The following is a 13,761-nucleotide window of genomic DNA, read 5'->3' as shown; positions in this document are numbered from 1 at the left end:
GTCAGCCGAGGGCTATTCTACAGTGGTGTCGCTTTCACTTCGTATGCGTCTTCCATCCTCATCAGTTCGGAGATGCGTGTGGCGTGGATGCCTCTAATTAGCAGACTGGTCCGTATCACATACGGTCAGGTCGCATCAGGGGTCCACCGTGAGGACGGTCACCCTGATAGGCGCACGTTTGTTGGGGTGAGCGGCTCACCCGGTGGGTCGCATTTGCTGGGCATCGTTTCGCCTTTCGAGGACGAGTGTTGGGTGGTGCATTATGGTTGGATGGTGGAAGCAGAGGTGCCTCAGCCATCGGATCCCACGAGATTTGGGCCGTCCATTTTCCTTTAAATAGGGGCCCTTGTGGTGACTTTCCCCTTTCCTTCTAAATTTAGGAAGGCATTGTTGGACGAGCAATCAGTTCGGGAACGCCTCGAGATACAACTGAAGGAGGTGCGACAAGGTCTTTCCAAGGAACAAGGCAGTCGAGGCTGAAGGAAGGGCTGCCGAGGCAGAGAAGAAAACTGCCAAGGCCATGGCATTAGTGGAGCAATCTAAGAAGGCAGCAACCGAAGTGGTGGAGGCATACAAGAAGTCCTCCGATTACCTGGATATGCTCGTGAAGTATGTGTCAGCATCCTACCTCGACAAGATTGAAGACACGAAGAAGGCATTCCTGTTAGTGATGTTGGATTTTGATGTTGAGGGGCTGTAGATAATCCCATACGCTCCCAAAGAAGCCCAGCCTATTGATGACTCCGCTCCTCCTCTTGCCGGTGGTGAGACCTAGGCATGGATCCCCCCCCCCCCTTTTCTTTTTGTTCAACTATTGTTCTTTCTTCTCCCCCTTTTTTTTGTGAATGTACATATGTTTGGCCTATGAGGCCTTCAAAAAACTTTTTGTAAAGGCAATGCAAGAATATAATGATGAACGAAGCCATTTTTTGCATATGTTGTGCCTTTTGTATGTTGTGTTTTCCTCCTTCTTCTTTCTTTTCTTCATTTTTCTTCTTCTTCGAGAGGTGCTTGCCCCTCCAAATGAGACCACAACACACAAAAACATGCACAATTTGTTCATAGCAGGCACAGTTTGCTTGCACACTCGCTTTAAGTAGTTAAGGCATTGGGACCCGAGGCGGGGCCACACGTCCGAAGTGAGGCTCACCTGGCTCTAGAATTCCTTTAAGTGTCAACTTAGGCAAGGCCAAGGTGACCTAGCACCATAGCCGAGGTCATTAGTCGAGGTATATCACCGAGGTACTTGGGAGGATGGAGAGTTGAGGTGAAGCAACACTATCAGGGTGCAGTTCACCTGGCTTGTTTCCCACCAAGTGTTTCCTCACGGGAGACCGAGGCGTCCCACTGGCAAAGCCAGGGGCTTGAGCCGAAGCGAACCGCCGAGGTAATTGGGGTTGGATTTTTATTGCACTAAGTATAGGTAGCTGAGGGGTTCACCGTCATCTGCGGAGGTGATGAGTCATGTGGGGCCTCGTTTGCCCTGGCATGCATGATTTTGGTAAGGTGCTCGTCCTAGGGTCATCATAGTCTTCTGCATCGGTCCGTACCAAGAACTCATCCCTCGAAGGAGGGTTTCGCGTGTTGGTAGGTCTCGAAGTCAAGGGTTTTTGAGGACTTAGGACACATTCATTTGATATTTGAGGCGAAGAGGAACTTTTGCTTCATTTGCTTCATTCATTCATCACTTAGCCATAGGCAATTACATTTATTTGAAGTACATTCGGAGATTCTCCGAATTCCATGTCTGAGGGACAGGTCTTCCATCCAAGTGTTCAAAGTGAAAGGTTTTGGGGCTGAAGACGTACTTGACTCTGTAAGGGCCTTCCCAGTTGGGGCCCAACTTTCCTACTCCGGGTTTGGGGACTATGACCTTTCTGAGGACGCGGTCTCCTTCTCGGAAGTGTCTTTCTTTTATTTTTGAGTTGTAGTAGCGGGCCACGCGTTGTTGGAAGGCAGCCACCTTCATCTGCGCTTTCTCCCAGGCTTCTTTCAATAGATCCAGGTTGGCTCTAAGGGCTGAAGGGATTACCGCCTCCCTACCGTAGGTTAGGCTGAAGGGAGTTTCTCTCGTGGCTGTCCATGGTGTGGTTCGGTATGAACAGAGTACACTGTTCAGCTCGTCGGCCCATAAGCCTTTAGCTCGGTCCAATCTCGTCTTTAATCTATCTAGGATGGTTTTGTTGGTGACCTCGGCTAGGCCATTTGTCTGGGGGTAGCCCACCGAGGTGTACTGCTGTTTAGTGCCAAGGGAGGTACACCACTCATGAATTTTGGCGTAATCAAACTACTTCCCATTGTCGTTGACTACAAGGCACTTCCTGCCCCCCATTGCTTGTAGGAAAGGGCCGAGGAGGTCCGTTCCCCATTTGCGAAGGGCTAGGGGTTGCTGAGGACTGAGAGGGTTGTCGCAGGTTGATGACATATGTTGGTGTGTCTTTGGCACTGATCACATCTTCACACGAGTTCGACTGCATCTTTATGAAGTGTTGGCCAGAAATATCCCTATCTCAATGTCTTATGGGCAAGGGCCCTGCTGCCAAAGTGATTTCTACAGATACCTTCATGTATTTCTCTAAGCACGTACTCCCCTTCCTCGGGGTGGAGGCATCGAAGGTAAGATAGGGTGAAAAATCTTTTATATAATTTTCCTTCAAGCAAGGTGTAGTGGGCCACCTGATGTCGAAGTCATCTGGCCTAATTCCTGTCGTCGGACAACTGTTCTGTCAAGAGGAAATTGGTTATGGGGTCCATCCATGATGGCTTGGCCCCTACTAGTAGCACTTGAGCCTCTTCAATGGACTGATGAGGTAGCTTCTCCACACAAACTGTGCAGCCGAGGACCGTGCCCAAGGTGCTTGCCAACTTGGATAGGGCATCAGCCCTTGCGCTGTCAGCTCGCGGGACTTGTTGCAAGGTAAATCATCGGAAATGGCGGGCTAGCTCTTGGACTTTGGCGAGATACTTGGACATGCTTTGCTCTCTGTTTTCATACTCGTTGTTTACCTGGTTCACCATCAACTGAGAATCGATGAAGGCTTCGATATGTGAGGAGTCGAGGTCATTGGCTAGTTGCAATCCACTAAGGAGGGCTTCGTACTTGGCTTCATTGTTGGATGCTGGAAAGTCGAACCTCAACGCATATTTGATGGTTGAGTTGTCTGGGATGAGGAGGATAAGGCTAGTGTCGCTTCCTTTGGCATTGGATGACCCATCCATAAAAAGCTTCCAAGTAGGGGAAGCATCTCCAACTAGGTGCCCTTCTCATCTTCTAGGGCCCGTAGGAGAGCTCGTCTGAAATACACTCCATCATGAAGTCTATGGGGGCTTGTATTTTGATGGCGGGCCTCAGCTGGTATCGTATGTCGAATTCAAAAAAATGGATAGCCCATTTGATCAAACACCCCAAGGTCTCGGCCTTGGCGAGGACTGCTCTGAGGGGCTGGTTTGTCAACACTATGATGATATGAGTTTGGAAGTATGGCCTAAGCTTCCTGGGTGAAACTACGAGAGCAAAGGCTAGATTCTCCACTTCGGTGTATCTAGTTTCGGCATTGCACAGTACCTTGCTGACGTAGTATACCATGATTGGTAAGACTGACCTGACTGCTTCATCCCCAACTGATAGGTACAAGTATAAAGTTTCTCCTAGGGCTGAGAGGGCCAGGAGGGGAGGTGTGGCGAGGTACTCCTTGAGTTTTTCAAAAGCTCGTTGACATTCCTTTATCCACTATAAGTCTTTCAGTTTCTTGATGGTTTGGAAGAAGGGAAGACATCGATCAGCTGACTTTGACATGAAGCAGTTAAGTGCCACCACTCGGCCATTTGGGTTTCCTTCACCGACCGAGAAGGTGCCATGTCCAGTATGACCTGTATCTTCTCAGGGTTGGTCTCAATACCTTGTTGAGTAACAATGAAGCTTCGAAACTTGCACGAAGTGACGTCGAATACACACTTGTTAGGGTTTAACTTCATATTAAACTTCCGCAAAGTGTCGAAGGTCTCGGCCAGGTCCGAGGTGTGTGCTTCAGCTTTTAGGCTCTTCACCACCATATCATCTACATAGACTTCAACGTTCCTCCCCATCTGATCCTTGAACACTTTATTAACAAGACGCAGGTAGGTAGCTCCTACATTTTTAAGCTCAAAGGGCATCACCTTGTAGTAGTGTGTACCATGTTTGATGATGAATGAGGTATTCTCTTTGTCTTCGGGGTGCATCTTTATCTGATTGTATCCAGAGAAGGCATCCATGAAGCTAAGCATTTCATATCCTGTAGTGGCATCGACAAAGTGGTCTATTCTTGGCAAAGAAAAACTGCCCTTGGGGTAGGCTCGGTTAAGGTTTGTGAAATCAATACAGATTCTCATTTCCCATTAGCTTTCTTAACCAAAACCACATTTGATAGCCAATTAGTATAGTATACCTCTTGGATGAATCCAACGTTGGGTAGCTTGTCAACTTCCTCTCCTATGGCCTTTCCATCATTTTAGTGCAAAGTTCCTCTTCTTTTGCCGAATTGGCCTAGAGCTTGGGTCCACGTTCGGCCTGTGAGTAATGACCGAAGGGTCAATTCCGGGCAAGTCAATGGCGGACCAAGTGAAGACGTCGGAGTTAGTTTTTAGGAAACTTACTAGTTCGGATAGGCTCTCTAGGGGAAGGTTGGACCCAACGCAAACTATCTTCTCAGGCTCGTCCTCTTCCAGGGGAACCAAGATGAGGTCCTTGACAAGTTGGCCTTAGCTCGCTGGCTCCTCCTTGAAGTCAAGGTCCTCAAGTGGCAATGCTTCTTTACTTTTGCCCTTCAGCACTACCACATAGCACTGGCGGGCGACATGCTGATCCCCCCGAACAACTCTGACGCCATGCTCGGTTGGGAATTTGAGGGTAAGGTGGTAAGAGGACATGGTGGCTTGCAGTGCGTGAAGGGTTGGCCTCCCCATGATTGCGTTGTAAGGGGAGCCAATCTTTACAACAAGGAACTCCGTTATCCTTGTCATCTGCCGAGGATTGCTTCCTACCATGATTGGTAGGGTGATATTTCCTTCTAGCCTAATGACATTGTCAGAGAAGCCAACCAGTGGGACGTCGATGGGCTAGAGGTGCTCCGGCGCTATCTTCACCGTTTCAAAATCTTCATAGAAGAGTATGTCTACCAATGAGCCACTGTTGACGAGAATCCTCTTAACTAGGAAGTTTGCTACTACGACCAAAACTACCAACGCATCGTCATGGGAGACTATGATCCCATTGAGGTCTTTGTTCGTAAAGGAGAGGTCTTCATGCTGCTTTGGCCTCTTGGGGGCTGGCCCCTAGACGTTCAATTTCCCGACGTAGGCCTTGCAGGCTGAGGCTCCACCTGAGGCCGAGCCCCCGACGATAACACCAATGACTTCGGCAACCTGCTGGTGCTGTTGCTGCTTCTAGGAGGATGAAGTGCCAGCTTCGTCCTTAACGAATTGCTTCAAATGCCCGCAGTGGATAAGGGACTTTATTTTGTTCTTCAACTCATAGCAGTCCTTGATGTCATGGTCAACGCCGTGGTGAAACTTGTAGTACTTTTTGGGTTCCCTCTCTTGGGGTTCCTCTTCATCTTCTTTGGCCACTTCATGAACTTATCCTCGCCTATTTGCATTAGGATTTGGGTCCAGGAGGAGTTGAGTGGCGTATATTGGCTGTAAGCTGTGGTTGGGGCCAATGGCTACTTGTTGTCTTTGCCGCTATCACTTCGGTGGTCTTCATTCTTTCTTTTCTTTCTCGAGGGCCTACCGTTGCGTTCGGTCTCTTGGCGACCGAGCACTTGAGGGCGGAGCCAGCTTGGAGTCCATTGATGGCGGCGTGCATTGAGACCATGGGGCTGAGATCCCTCACCTCGAGCTCTTCTTTTTTGAAGCGGTCAATGTAAGATTGCAAGCTTTCGCCTGATTTCTGCTTAATGGACATGAGCGAGATGACGCTCTTTTGGCACTATCTGCTGTTGATGAAGTGGGCGAGGAACATGTTGGTGAACTGATCAACCTTGGTGAGAGGCTGGAGAACCAGTGGCATGCTGCTCCCTTGAAGGTGGCCTAGAAAGTTCGGCACGCCAAGGCGTCGGAATACCCATAAGGTATCATAAGCACTCTGAAACTTTTTAGGTGGTCGTCAGGGTTTGAGGAGCCGTTGTACATCTCCAAAGCAGGAGCCTTTAAGTGTGTGGGGAGAGGCTCCAAAATGATTTTCGGGGTGAATGCGCTCATACGTTCGACGGAATTGCCTTGACTAGTGGAGGCACCGGCTCAACTCTCCTTGACTTGGCAGAGCTTGTCTTTGATGGCCCCGAGCTCGGCTCGCAACTCGATAAGCCCCGGATCGGTGGGGGCGTGAGCCTTGCTTCTACCTTCGCGGACTCGGTTGGGTATCAACTCGGATTCCTTAGTACTCTGAGGCTAGGTCGTGCGCCCCTCTGTAGGTGCGACAATCGTTCAAAACGTCCCAGAGATCCGAGAGAGGAGGGGGAGTGGCGCGACATCGGCTCTCTCCCCGGGAGCGAACTCCGGGGTGGCCGAGGTGTCTGCCATCGTCCCTGGGGTTCTCCCTTCGGCGGTGGTGGTGCTGCTTCGAAGGCTGGTGACTATCTTCAGATCGTGTGGGCACTTCTTCTCTTCGGTTGAGAGGTCGGATATTCCTCAGAGGTGAATTGGGGGGTCGGCTATTGCCCGACTCTGATTGCTCGACCAATAGATTGTTGCCCTGGTTGAGGGCTGGGGTTGCAATGTTCTCACATCATCCCTGATCCTCTAACACCCCAACGAGGCAGTCACCTTGAGAGGGACCTCCTGCTTGGGGGTAGACTTCTTTTACACGTTGAGTGAGGTGGTCCAAACGATCAAGGTCTGCCTGAAATTACTCATAGGGGACTAGGTTCTGGTTATTCCTGGTTCTTTGCACCATGACTTTTGAACTTAGGAGGACTTAGAGATTTTTCTTCTTGTGAGTTTTAAGGAATTGTCTTAGCACCCACAGACGGCGCCAATTGTTGCTGCTCGGATTAGCCTAGGGCAACGGGGTAAATTCACTCCCAAGTTCTGAAGGTAGGCCAAAGGCTTTGAGGATTCTGAAGAGGGCAAGACAAGGCCGAGGACTGTAGGCCAAGGTGAGGTGCTCCCTTCTTAGTACGATAGAAGCCGAGGACTACGGGTTGTCAACTTAGTAATGAGATTCCTAGAGATCCGAGGTACTGCAAAACAAGAGATGTTAGAGGCCTCGAGTGAAGACCCAAGGTGGAGGCTCTGATGCTTAGTTAGTATGAGGTGTAAGGTGGGGGGGTGCAGACGAGGTCTCGATGGTGGTCCTTGGATGCACTGGGTCCCTAGGAGTAAATGCTAGTGAAGCGAGGTAGGTGCAAGAATTTAATTTAAGGCACTGGAAGTAAATGAGGGAGCTATATTAGAACTCTGGGACTTAGATCCCCTGTAAAAGAGAGAATTAATTCATATTTATACTTGAGCGAACTAGAAATAGGTGGAGATGAATGCACCATATGAAAGCCGTACGGAGACAAGCGACAGGTCCTTGAGAGTATGCCTAATTGCTCCACGGTTGACTCCAGGGCTTCCCCTGTGGCTGGCGCATTAGTGGGCTGGGCCTGGCTAGCAACTAAAATCGTCTCTCGACTCTGAAGCAACTAAAATCGAAACCAGACACTCAAGAAACCTTCGGCAGTCGTCTCTCGTCTGAACTCGGAAGCAATTAAAATCGAAACCAGACACTGAGACAAGAAACCTTCGGCGGTCGTCTGAACTCTGCAGCAACTCTTCTCCGGCGTTCTGAGAAACTTGTTCGAACGTCCGAAGAAACTCCGTGGCTCTATAAAACTCTCTGGTTCTTCTCTCTGTGGAAAGCATTCTCTCCGGCGGCTCTTCTCTTCGGCAGTTCGAAGAAACTCTGGAAATCAGGATTTTCTCGTCTTCTCTCTCAGGCGGAAATAGGTAATAATTTGATTTTCCTTCAAAAAAATGAAATCCTCAATTTTTTGTGTTTGTTACTATTGCCGTTTGTGTTTGTTACCATATATGCATGCCGTTCAGCTTCTCTTATTATGTCCTTGTTGAAGACCCACTATAAGTGTTTGCCGTTCAGCTTCTCTTATTATGGTAGCTTTTAGCAGCTCTTTGAAAATTCAGCATATATGAACCATCCAGTCATCCGCATAAAAACATGTTGATAAAGTACAGTCAGGAGTTGATGATTTGTTAATCCTTTGCTTTTCAAGTTGATATCTTTCATCATGAAGTAGTTTGTTATTGCTTGTCCAACACTAGAGGATTTGGGTTTTTATTCTTATGGAGTTTCTTACTTTGTGCTTCCCATATCAATTTGATGGCAGTGGCAGCCTTAGCCATCAATTCCTACTGATGAGACATTGCAGTGATGAAAGTGTATGTTGTTGCCATTATCTCCATTAACTAGTGAATCATTGTATCCTTCTCCCATGTTGTGGCTATTCATAGTTGCAGCTCCAACTATAAGGGCATGTGAAGAACAAATGATTTATACTTTCAGTCACTGAATTGCATAGATTACACATTTTGTTTTCATCAAACAAAAAATAGAGCCTATCTTTTGTTAATAAACCACCCCATTATACTTTCCATAAGAAAAGTTTGATGTTGATATGGAATTTCAAAATCTGACTCCTCTTCTAGAAGACAGATGGTAACAGGTAATAGTGGAATGGTCACCCCCACTTATTGGCTGGATGAAGGTGGACTTTGATGGGAGTTGTGTGGGAAATCCTGGCCCATCTAGAATTTGAGGGTTAATCAGGGATGAGGAAGGAAATATACGTCCCTTTTTCTCAGGTCCAAATGAGCAAGGTGATGTTGCCATAGCGGAATTCTTGGCAGCAGTTTTTGGAGTTACGAAAGCCAAAGAATTGGGTTTCAAAAGGTTAATTATTGGACTGTTCAATTGGATTTCTAAGGACATGTCCATTCAAGTTAATTGGGTTAGAAGGTCTGCTAACAGCTTGGCAGATGGTCTAGCTTAGCAAGGGGTTCACAGACAATCTATGTTTTGGGCTCAATTGTAATTCTGTGGGGGATTTTGACTCTGTCAAGTTTATTTGTTTATTCGACAACTTCTTGTTCTGTTTTCTCATAATTTTAATAAATTTCTTTGAGTACTGATAAAAAAACATTTCAAGAGGGGAAGTTCCATTGGTACATTTACATGAAGTGCAGATCCTTGACCCAAAGGGTGGACACCTTGTTCAGGTGGGTCTGATGATCTATAAATGATTTGGCAATATTCTCTGCTTATAGGTGAAATGGATGAACATTTGAGACAGACATCAGATCGGGGAAGCATGGCACTTGTCATTTGATTTGGGTACAGAATTTCAATGTATACCCAGATCTGCTAAGTGCTAGTTCACTTGCTGATTCCCTAAGCTGCAAAGGAGTTAGCAGACATGCCTTGATGTGGGGTAATCATCCTTTGAATACCTGGCCATTGTAAGATTGGGGATCTGAAAGGACCAGGGGGGGAGCAGTGCAATACTGGTTCCATGACACTGCCTATACATCATCCGAAGTGCATACACTTTGTATGTACATAATGTACATTTTCTGATAACATTAATAAAGCATCATCAGTTATTGATTAAGAAAACCTCCAAATTATTCAACAGATTAACCAGCAAGGGAAGGGGCAGGATGTAGTTGGTGCAAATTTTACATTGCAAAATTTGCATGCTGATGAATGCAAATGAGATTTACACTGCATATCATAGTTACTAAGCAAAAGGATGCAAATTTGCATCTGGTTCAGATTTGCACTACAAACAAATACATTATGGAACAAGGTAGCCGCCAACTGGATGGTATTGTGTAATTGTTTCACTAGAGGCAATGTGGTCCTCCATCTATATCTATATGCACATAATAACAAAATTGATTTGTTCCTGTAAATGTTATTAGGTTTGGTTAATTCTTACTGGGAGGAGCATAGGATTAGGAAGAGGAGGAGGGTGATTTCTCATCTGAATAAATGGAGTGGGAGCTGGGAGAGGGAGAGGGAGAGGTCCCCCATCAGTTGATATATAGTCATAGATATCAGGGAGAGGTCCCCCATCAGTTGATATATAGTCACATTAAAGAGGTCCCCATCTTTAATGGATTTGATGTGTAAACTTGTGATATTTATCTCGAGATTCGTTCATCTTCTTCTTTGGATGTCTGTGTCATGTTTACAGATATACTGTGACTGTAGAGCAGAATATTGATTAGGTCAAGCAGGGATAGCTAGCCAGAGGTGGGGAACTGGCTGGGGATGCCATGATCATCATCATGGATTTGGGGGCATTTTGATTGAGAGAGGTTAATTAGGAAGGGGAATCAGTTCAGGTAAAACAGAGGTGTTCAAATGGATTGAATTGTTTTGGGTATAGGTAAGATCCAAATTTGGTTCAATTATATCTGGAATGCAATAATTGAATAACATAAACAAAACTAAAACTGAAATGATCAAAATATTATATACCAATAACACACTGAATTAAAAATGATTTTGATATTGTACACCATGAACAAAATGAAATGAAAATAACTTGTGTGAAACTTTAACCTAAAGAGTTTTTAATAAAACTACAATTTTCAAACCAAATTTACTATAAAACCGAAAAGGGTGGGATTCCTATTTCATCCAATTATAAATGAATTTAATTAATTCAGATTATCTTTAACTTGATGACATTTGAATTCAGACAATCAGATATGATTTGAAGCCCTAGTAGCTAATTTGGTCATTCAAAATAGGTGGTGAAGGAATTTTAGTAATTGAAGAACTCCATTTAGTTAGTTTGAATCCTCTGAAGTCTGAACTATATATATGTAACATTGTTATGACCCCAAAACATGCTAGGTAAGAGCAGTGTTGTAATTGTAATTTGTTCATGGTAAGACAAACTAGCTTGGTTCCCACCTAACTTGACAGTTCAGATCTCCTATTCATAAGACCCCTACCCATGCTTCACTTCAGTTGTACATTGAGAACATTTCCGGTATTTGTGTGTTACCATTTATGCAGAGATGTTGCCAATGAACAACTATAGTGTCATGTGGGTAGAATTCTTGAATTCATGTGGACAGGAGATCTGAAATGCTAACTTGGTGTTCCAAAAATTAATGTGAGAAAATGTATTAAGTGCATTAAAATTACCATTTGATGATGTGCTTGCTGTTGATGGTTGGAATGACAGGTGCTGGAATGTGGGCCAGGATCTAGAGCTTGGGGTGCATAAGCATTGGAACATGCCGTTAGTATTCCTTTATATGGAAAATACTACATCAACTTCTTTTGGGTGGTTTGGAGAACGTTTTATGTGATTTCAGAATTTTTATTCTCTGGTTGCAGTTGTTCATCCATCCTCTTGATGGTACTTGATCAAATGGCTAAGCTGGTGAAGTGCACCAAGTGTTTCACCAGGAATGCGGTCCTCTTAATATGAACAATTTCTTTAGGAAATGATTTTTTTTTTTGGTGTTTGATTGCAGATGGAGATGGAAACCATTTTGTTTATTTTCTGAGGAATTAGGGAAATAATTAATTCCTTATTGAGTATGATTTTCTGAGGAAAATAATGATAGGGAATGTTGATCAAAAGAGGAGTGAGGAACATGGTCTTGTTGATCAGATACAGTAATTTCTTTGAAAGTAATGTTGATTAGATACAGTAATTTCTACCTGGAATATATGGTTGATACAGTAATTTTTTTGTTTTTTTATATTTTTGTGACAAAATTTAATATATTTCAGTAACTTTTTCACATTTTCTGGGTTTTCAAGTATTTTTTGAATTTTCATTTAGTTTGGACCGGGTTGGACCCAATCCAATCCATTTGCATTTCAAATGGACTGGATCCAATCCAGTTTGTATAGATTTGGATTGGGTTTGGTCCAGTCCATTTGTAAATGGACCAATGTTGGATCAGATTGGACTGAACCAAATTCAATCCGATTGACACCCCTAGATGTCGGGTACCCGAATACATGTCGGGCCCATTTAGATTTTGACAAATGCTTTACTCGAGTCTGCCTGAATTATCGTCCTAAAGTTATGCATAGGGGTGGATTCGAGCCGAGCCGAGCCAAACAGTATGATATTTTTTATTTGATATTTAAAAAAATTAAGAATTATAATATTTTTATTATGTATATTATTTTCTATAAATTTATTATATATATATTATTTGATATTTAAATTTATTATATATTATATATAATATATAATATATAATATATATTATTATATAAATTTATTATATATTATATATAAAAAATATTTTTTATTTGATATTTAAAAAAATTAAGAATTATAATATTTTTATTATGTATATTATTTTCTATATATATATATATATTCGAGCTCAGCTCGCGAGCCTCACGAGTCAAGCTCTGCTCGTTTATTAATCAAGCCTGTGAATTGGGTTCGAGCTCAACTTGAAACTCGGTTGGAACTGAGTTGAGCCGAGCTTTTCACGAGCCAATCTCAAGGTTCAAAATATCGATACGCCCGATATGCCGGTAGGGGTGTATCGGGCGTTTCGATACTCTTTTTTTTTTACATTTTTTTATTTTTTTTCAAAACTGGTTCAGGGGAGCCGGTCTAGGACCTCTCCATCCCCTGAACCGGTCATACCCCCGATACACCCATTGTAGAGGCATATCAGAAGGGTCCTGGAATGATACGTATCGACCGATACATAACAATACTTTGAACCTTGGCCAAGCTCAAGCAGTTTGTGAAAAGCTCGACTTGTTGCCACCCCTAGTTATGCAGACTAGGGTCATAAGCAGGCTTAGGCCAGGCCTGGTCGAGTTTTGGGCATAAGTCACTAATTAAATTTTATAACATATAATATAAATTTTTATATTATCTGACACTAATAATATAATGAGTTCAGTTATGATACTAGAAAAAAATTAGAACCAATCAACTGATATTCATGACAATTTACAGGGATGCTTTCATTGGTCAAAGTTCTTCCGGTATCATGTCTTTCCAATATTATAGATATATATTGTGGGTGGGGCGAAGGTTTTAGGTTGGGTTAAGAATGATTATAACTAATGCATAGGCTGATAGGCATCAAGTGTGTTCCTAAAGACTTGCATGGTATGATGAGAAATAAGAGATAAATACAAAGTATCGATGGCAACTTCTTTAACAACTTCTCTCAGCCTTTTTGTTTCTTTATTATCTTATATCAAACCAAACAAAACATAGTCTAGTAGAAAAGGTCATTGCTTCAAAAGATGAGAACAAAGATCACTATCCCTTCCAGTCCATAGTCCATAAGAATTCTCTCAACTAGTTAGGTGGTGTGATAATTTAAGCACATTCATACCCTTATCTTAATGGTAAGTTACTTTGGCTATTTTATGAGCCGTTATGATTGCTATTCTATTTATATAAAAGACCTTAGGCTGTGTTTGGAAACAATGCAAGTAAAGTGCGAATGCAAATATGTAGAGTGTAAAACAGTTCATATAAATTGTAAAATTGGGTTAGTTTTGCATTTACAAATTTATTTCTTATCAAACAGACTTTTAATGGTAATGGATGCAAACATGAATTCCAATAAAGCATATGCTTTTGTTTTTATCCAAAGTCCACTTGAATGCAAGTTTACTTCTTTTTTATTGATGTACTTTTACATCTTGAATGCAAAAGTGAATCAGAATGCAAATTTACCTTGAACCGAAATTTACACTCC

The sequence above is a fragment of the Nelumbo lutea genome, chromosome 3 (assembly GCF_056320005.1).
Source record: "Nelumbo lutea isolate HS-2025 chromosome 3, American lotus-T2T, whole genome shotgun sequence".
Taxonomy (NCBI): domain Eukaryota; kingdom Viridiplantae; phylum Streptophyta; class Magnoliopsida; order Proteales; family Nelumbonaceae; genus Nelumbo; species Nelumbo lutea.
This window is presented reverse-complemented; position numbering follows the sequence as displayed.